This window comes from Apium graveolens, chromosome 4 (genome assembly GCF_009905375.1).
Source record: "Apium graveolens cultivar Ventura chromosome 4, ASM990537v1, whole genome shotgun sequence".
In the NCBI taxonomy this organism is placed as follows: domain Eukaryota; kingdom Viridiplantae; phylum Streptophyta; class Magnoliopsida; order Apiales; family Apiaceae; genus Apium; species Apium graveolens.
Genome location: NC_133650.1, coordinates 122,061,423 through 122,069,398, shown reverse-complemented (window position 1 = coordinate 122,069,398; position 7,976 = coordinate 122,061,423). Strand labels below are relative to the sequence as shown.

The following is a 7,976-nucleotide window of genomic DNA, read 5'->3' as shown; positions in this document are numbered from 1 at the left end:
GCTTGATGGATTTTTCTCAACCCAAGATCAATGACATTCAATCTAGCATTGTCAGGCCAACTATCACAGCTAATACCTTTGAGATCAAGCCTGGCATAATTCAATGGGTGCAGAATTCAATCCAGTTTGGGGTTTCCTTAACGGAAGATCCCAATATGCATATTAGGGATTTCATTGAGATCTGCGACACCTTCAAGTTCAATGGTGTTTCTGAAGATGCTGTGAAGCTGAGACTGTTTCCATTCTCTCTGATGGAAAAGGCTAAGAGTTGGTTACACTCTCTACCAGCTGGTTCAATTACTACTTGGGAGGATCTTGCTCAGAAATTTCTTACTAAATTCTTCCATATGGCGAAGACAGCTATAATGTGGAATGCTCTTACTCAATTTGCGCAGCAAACGGGATAATCTTTGTGTGAAGCTTGGGAGCGCTACAAGGAGATGCTTAGGAAGTGCCCTCATCATTGAATGCCTGATTAAATGATCATCAATTGCTTCTATAACGGGTTGGAAGCACAGTCTGGACCCATGCTCGATGCAGCATCAGGCGGAACATTATGGGCAAAGAGCTATGAGGAAGCTTATGATCTAATTGAACTGATGGCTGCTAATGAATATCAGTATCCAACCCATAGATGTCCACAGGGAAAGGTAGCAGGAGTTCTTGAAGTGGATACAGCTACGGCTATCACTGCTCAACTAAAAGCGTTTTCTATGAAGATCGATTCTCTGGCTAACTATGGTGTTAAGCAGATAATTAGTGTTTGTGAGCTGTGTGAAGGTCCGTATGTGACGGAGCAATGACCTATATTTAGTGACTCGGCTCAGCTTATGAGTAACTTTCAAAGATCGCAGCAACCAGTTCCAGACACTTATCATCTCAACAATTGGAATCATTCTAACTTCAGCTGGAGCAACAATCAGAATACGATGCAACAGCCGTTCCAGCATTTTGGAAATAAGCTATTCAACCCTCCTGGTTTTCAACAACAAATTACCCCAAAACAACAAACTCATGGTACATGTTTATCTTCGAATGAAAAATCTGGATTGGAGGAGTTGCGGTTTATATGCAAAAACCAGGCTCTTATATGCCAAAGCCAGGTTATTTCTATCAAGACTCTGGAGAACCAAATAGGGCAAATTGCTACTGCCTTATTGAATCGACCACCAGGAACGCTTTCTAGTGATACACAAATAAATCCAGGCAAGAGGGAAGTTGAAGAACAGGTTAACGCCATCACCTTAATATCTGGAAAGGTCGCAAGCCCCCAAATTCAGCAAGACGAAGAGCCTGAAAAATCTCAAGTTTCAGAAAATGCAGTTGTGGCTGAAGAAGAAGTGCAGAAGGAAGCGGAAGTGGAACCAAGGAAGACTATTGTTGAGCACACTCCTCCTGAGGGTAATACATGGGAGAAACAGATCTATCCTCCACCTCCTTTTCTTAAGAGGCTGCAGAAGAAAAAGCTGGATAAGCAGTTTGAGAAGTTTTGGAGGTGTTAAAGAAATTTCATATCAACATACATTTCGCTAAAGCTCTTGAACAGATGCCTAGCAATGCGAGGTTTATGAAAGGTATTCTCTCTCGGAAAGTGAAGCTCGATGACTTAGAGACTGTTGCTCTAACGGAGGAATGCAGTGTTGTGCTGCTAAAGAAGTTGCCTACGAAGCTTAAAGATCCTGGAAGCTTCACTATTCCTTGCACCATCGGAAACTTGTCATTCGACAAATGTTTATGTGATTTAGGAGCTAGCATCAATATGATGCCCTTATCTATCTTCAAGAAGCTTGGTCTGCCTGATCTGAAACCAACATACATGTCATTGCAACTAGTTGACCGTTCCATCGCTTATCGACGAGGTATAGTGGAGGATGTCTTGGTAAATGTGGATAAACTCTTCTTCCCTACTGACTTTGTAATTCTTGATTTTGAGGAAGATAAGAAGATTTCCATCATCTTGGGAAGACCATTCTTGGCTACTGGCCGAACTATGATCGATGTGCAAAAAGGAGAGCTTTCGATGAAGGTTCACGATCAAAAGGTCACTTTTAATGTGTTCAAGGAAATAAAGTTACCCACAACTAAAGAGGAGTGCTTTAAAGTAGAGCAATTACAGGTTTTGAATGCACCTCCGTGGAAGAGGAAGTTGGATATGCCATTCGATTCTCTTGGGTTAGCAGAGTTAAAAAAAATTCAGGAGCGTTTTAAACCATCTATTGAAGAAGCTCCCACACTTGAGCTCAACGGACTGCCAGATCACTTAAATTATTCATTCTTAGGTGCACCCCATGATAAGGAGTTGGGGTATATATTTGATGATGTAGGGAGTAGTCGAACGGATCTTCCAGTGCCTACAGAAGGTTCTTCTCATGTGCAACAGGTAGTTGATAGGACCGGTGTTGGTGATGCACAGTATAGAAGATTGACTAGGCGTATGGAGGCCATGCATGTCATCCACCGATATTTTGCTGAAGATTTGACACACGATTTCGGTACAGTTGTTCGAGACACTGGTGGCGAGGTTGATTGGCCACCTGATCCTCCACCCGACGAAGGTGACTCTCCTGCTAATTAGGTATGCCTGAAATCCTTATTATTACCTTCAATGAGGATATTGAAAATTTTAAGTTTAGGGGTGATAATGTAAGTATTAGTTTGTGTGAGTCCATATAGATTCATATTGTATGTTTAGTTGTAGTTCATTCATATTTTTGCATGATTGTTCATTTAGGACATATTTGTTTGTTTTTATGTGATTTCATATAGTTGCATTTGCATGCATATTTAGTATGATCCCTTAATATGAACTATGATATTTGATAAGTTGATGTTGATTTGAGTGTGGTGATGACAAAAAGAGGGATGTTTAAGTCCTAATGAATTGATTTGAATGCCAGAAAAAAAAATTGTCACAAAGTCTTATTGGGTTGTTTTTGATCTAGATCGTGATCATACTTGTTTGTTGTTGAGATTTAATCACCTGGTTATATTTAGAATTTGTGATATTCTCGTAATGACGTAAAAATACTGATTTTTTTATCTGGAGAAAAACTTGGATTTCATTGTTAATTGTTGTAAGGCTAGGCATCAAATGGCTAGTAGCCGGCTCATATTTTTATGAGTAGTCTAGGGTTGAATGAGATGGAGCGAAACACACTCTTTCAGAAATTATTGGAAAAAAAAGAAAAAAAGAGAAAAAGGAAAGTATGTGTTTATGCATAATTGATCAAGAGTGAGCTCTTTAATACTCGAGTTATTAAGTTCTAGGGGACTTTTTTCCTAGTGACCTAAGGCTTTTATAGTCTGGGATCCGCTAACCTAACGCTCGCTACATGGGTATTATTGCATAAGTCTTTTGGGACCTCATTCATTGCACGGTCAAATAAGCATCTTTGTTATGTGTTCAATAATAGTGTGAATCCTTGTATAACTCTATTAGAAAGGAGGTGTTGTGAGTCATAATGTGTTTATTGTCTATTTTGTTTATAAACTTTGATTGTTTCGATGATATATAAGTTATGGTTATTGATCTAGTATCGAGAGATATCTGTTAAGCATTCCACACACACACGTTTCTGGTTTGTGAGTTGGTTTGTGGGATTTATTCGAACTCTGTTTTAAGTCATTGCATTCTTAGAGGCATTGGCTTATTCATTTGGTTATGGTTATTCTGAGGGGATCGATTGCATTATCATTTAGTTGCATTCACGTAGTTGCATTCATGCATTAGGTTTGTTTTGTAGTTTTGAGTTTGTTTATGCTTGAGGACAAGCATCGATTCAAGTTTGGGGGTGTGATAAGTGGATTTTATATCCACTTGGAATGCTTTATTACAAACTTAAATTGGTGTTTTGGACTCAAGTTGTTGGTATTTTGATGTATTTTTATGTTATTATATTTCAGGTATCTGTTAAATAAAGAAAGGAGTTTTTAAAGGAAATATGATATAAAGTGATCAGAATTGGAAGCCTATGCCATTGTCAAGTTGTAGAGAATCTCGTTAGCTTCGCGTGGAAAGTTGAATCGCCTAATTGTGACGAGAAGAACTCAAGTTATGGGCAAAATAAGATTCATCAGAATTTTCCAGAAAGGCTGCAGGCGCCCGTCTGCTGGTGTCAGGCGCCCGCCTGCTGGTGTCAGGCGCCCGCTTGCTGGTGCTAGGCGGCCGCGTGCTGATGCGCGGCTGACTTCGCTGATTTTGCTGAAAAACCCTTTTTTGAGTGGAATTTGACGATTTCAAGGGTCCAGGTCCAATATGGGCTTATATATACTTAAAAAAAAGGGTTTTCATCATCCGGAAAGATTGGGATACCAAGGAGAAGACCTAGAAGCACAAAACAACTCTGAAAAAAAGATCTTGTTTTCAACTTGTGATTCTTTAAATTAGTTGTAACTTTGGATGCTCGTTTTCGTTCTTGTTGAACCTAGATCTCGTTTATTCGTACTTTAATTATTATTCAGTTTATTAAGACCTTATTTATACCATGCTTTCATATGAACCCATGGTGACGATGAGTTCGATTATGAACTAATCATTGTCATGGGATTCTAGCGGATTTACTTATGGATTTCAATAATTAATTTGTTTTGATATCTTGGTGTGTGGTGATTGTATGATATCCTAGTATTGGTTGTGCTTATTCGTCTTATGTGCGTATCTAACATATAAGATAACGTATTAATCTCTATTGAAGCGACAATAAATATAGAGGTTTAGAACTTGCCATGCTAGCATAGGTTCATATATTTGTTATGCATGATTCGTAGGTAATTTTAACCATCTTACTTGCCCTATGTAATCAAGACATATAAGGACTAAGCATAATTGGTGTCTATTCAACTTCTATCTCTTTTGTGGATGCTTGGTAGTAAGGTATTCGTACAATGAAAGTTGGCGTTTACTAGTTTCGTGTTATCTGATTAGTGTCATCACCATTACATGCTAAGGTTAAGAACAATAAGGCTATTGAATGAAGTATTTAATGAAGTTAGAATCCCATGTTTGTCATATATATTAATTCAACCATTCTTGTTCTCTTAGTTATAATTGTTAGTTTAATTCTTAGTTTAATCAAAACCCAAATTGTTATTTGTCTTAGCATTGAGCGATAACCATACATTGTTGCATAGGTGCATAAATTGAACTTAACCTAAACCAGTCTCTGTGGGAACGAATCTGATTTATATCTTATACTACTTTCAAATGCGTATACTTGCGTGAATTTTAGCGCGTGTTTTCGCCCTAACAGAATCTCACTGGCTCCTAGTACTACCAAGGAAGAGTAACTTGCACATGGAAGCTCTTGGGAGCTAACTTGCGACCACAACATTGCTATATCGTCTAACCTGCGACTGGACTTCCCCTTACAAGCTAACTGGGGACTTGATAATGTTCTTGGAGATTTAGTTGTGACTGCACTTGCTGTAGGAAGAGCTTACTTGCGACCTTAGGCTTTTAGAAAGGCTAACTTGTGACCTATTTGCTTGATAGCTCCTTGGGAATCTAGCACGTGGGCCTTGGTAGCACATGTAGCTTAATTTCTCTTTCTTCTGCATTATAACTTGCGACCTAGTATTACTAGAATAGTAAGGAGATTATTTTGCCTTAGATAAATTCTAGTCATGCTCATTCCTTCCTAACTGGCGACCAAGGGAAACAAACATGCACTTTTAATTTCATTTTTGCTCTAGTTTATTCTCCGAGGCTCGTACTAAGTCAAGACCAGTTCCTGTACTGATATATTAAACCGTATTTCCAGGATATTGCTTCTGATAATCAATATATTGATCAAGATGACTACTACTACAATGTAGTGATCACTTTGACTTAATGTTTGTAGAGCACTGTAATCCCTTGAATTATCTCTAACAAGTTAATAATCAACTTTTCCCTAACAACATGTATGCTACCATTAAATATTTCAGACATGTTATTGTCCACATTCACACATTTACTAGTACACTCGAAGAACGCTCTATACCATAAATTTGGATCATGTGTGATTAACCAATCATAGGATATAATAGATATATATTTTATCTTTACCATAATCTTAGAAAATTCTTTCCTGGTAGAAATGTTTGCCGCTTTCCATAAATATTTTCTATATAGTTTCACTTTAAATCTATTGCTAAAACTGGCATAAATATGCCTAGAACAATTTTTATGTTCTAAATCAGGAGAAGGTCTATTAATTGCATGTAATAATCCTGGTAAAAATGATATTCATGTTACCTTCTTGAAAAAATTAAAATTTCAAAGGTTAATTTATAATTAGTATTATCTTTTGTTGGTCGGAAATAATTGTCCAGCATTTTCCGGTGCTAAAGACTCCATCGGGACATATATCCATCATCATATGTTCAACAAACCATGTCCAACTAATAATATTTTCACCTTTCACAGTCGCCAACTTATAGAAAAATATTTGATTATTGGCATCTCTTCCAACTAAGCAATTCCTCTTTACATCTTTCCCTCAACAAATACCTATCAAGACTAATAATATGTCTACAATATCCTTTTAAAGATCTTTTAATTCCAGCAAAACATTTATGAAGTTTAACGCCCGCAAATCCTGGGTCAGAGGATTTGACCGTTACTATAAAACCTCAGTATAACATAACATGTTTAATAATAAATAATTACCAGTAGTTGAAATATAGCATCTGCGACCCCAAACTAAACCAAGATCTTTTATGTTATAGTTCTAGAAACAAGAATCCCAAATTTCATAAACATATTTTTCTTTATTTTAAAACTTCTTTTCAACAATTTCCAAATTTAAAACTTAAACACACTAGTATAACTTCGAAAAAAATATACTAGGCCCAATTATACAATAGTACAACTAATATATACATATATATAAACAACTTTACACTATAGAACTTACTCTAGTTCCGCAAACCCTGAAATAACCATCTTCATAATTGTGTCTTCTCTTTTCTTTCAAATAACGCATTTACACTTGTCGGTATACCTTTCACTGGAAGGTTAAATTTAAAACAGGCAAGTATGGGCGAAAGAAATTCTCGGCAAGTATATCAAAATTATAGTTTGATAACGTATTTTTTTTTGGATTTCTTCATATAAAACCGATTTCTGCTATCGAGCAGAAATATTTATAATGTAAGTTTCTTTGAAATGAAGAAACAGTCAAGGAATTCAATATCCATTTTATTAAAACAAATCAAAACCATTTGGGAGATTTTGCAACATTTTTCATTAAAACCTTTAAAACAGAGATTTGAATCATAATTTAAATCTCAACTAAAATCAAAACTAGTAAAATTGTAAGCAAATAATATGAGACGGTAATAGAATTCTGAATCATAAGTTTTATTTCAATTTTAAATTAAAAACATGAGTACCAAATAAATCATTTAAGTGATGATTATCGTTGATAATTTAGATGGAAATCTTTCCTGACGGACGTGCTGCCTTTGATGATCAGTCGCGAAGCAACACCGGCATGTCGAAATACATCCAAAAATAAGGGTAATAAAAACAAAAGGCAATTGGTGGCCTATAATATATTATAATATGTCGTAATATATGCCCACGCTGCGCCCTCCATCACAGGTCATCTTACGCTAACTATTCCATCTTAAAATACATAAAAGAGACGAATCAAACGACATCCTTAATAATTCAATTCCCCCATTTTACATGGTCAGGAATAATCTTAAAAAGAAATTTAGCATTTTTTAAACATAAATTATTACTCTATTCTGAATTTAGAATAGTTGGAACATTTATTTAATTAAGAATCAGCATTTGGATATGTAACAACATTTAACTATTTAGAACGTAGAGTGGAAAAGTACTTGAATGATCAGAATTAAACATTTTGATATGTAAAACCTTTACCTATTCTGGAAAATTGAATAGATGGTGAATACTTGTCTTTGGTCCTTAGGAATTAAGCACACTCGTAATAACACAATTATCTTAGTCTTTTACCTCATGACAT

The 7,976-nt window shown here is 36.1% G+C and overlaps 1 non-coding gene across 1 annotated transcript; it reads right to left on the bottom strand.

Moving 5' to 3' along the window:
* Positions 1-364: 364 nt before the first annotated feature.
* Positions 365-469, bottom strand: LOC141723143 (small nucleolar RNA R71). Its single transcript, XR_012576133.1, has one exon. It is a non-coding gene; the product is annotated as a small nucleolar RNA R71 (small nucleolar RNA).
* Positions 470-7,976: the final 7,507 nt, after the last annotated feature.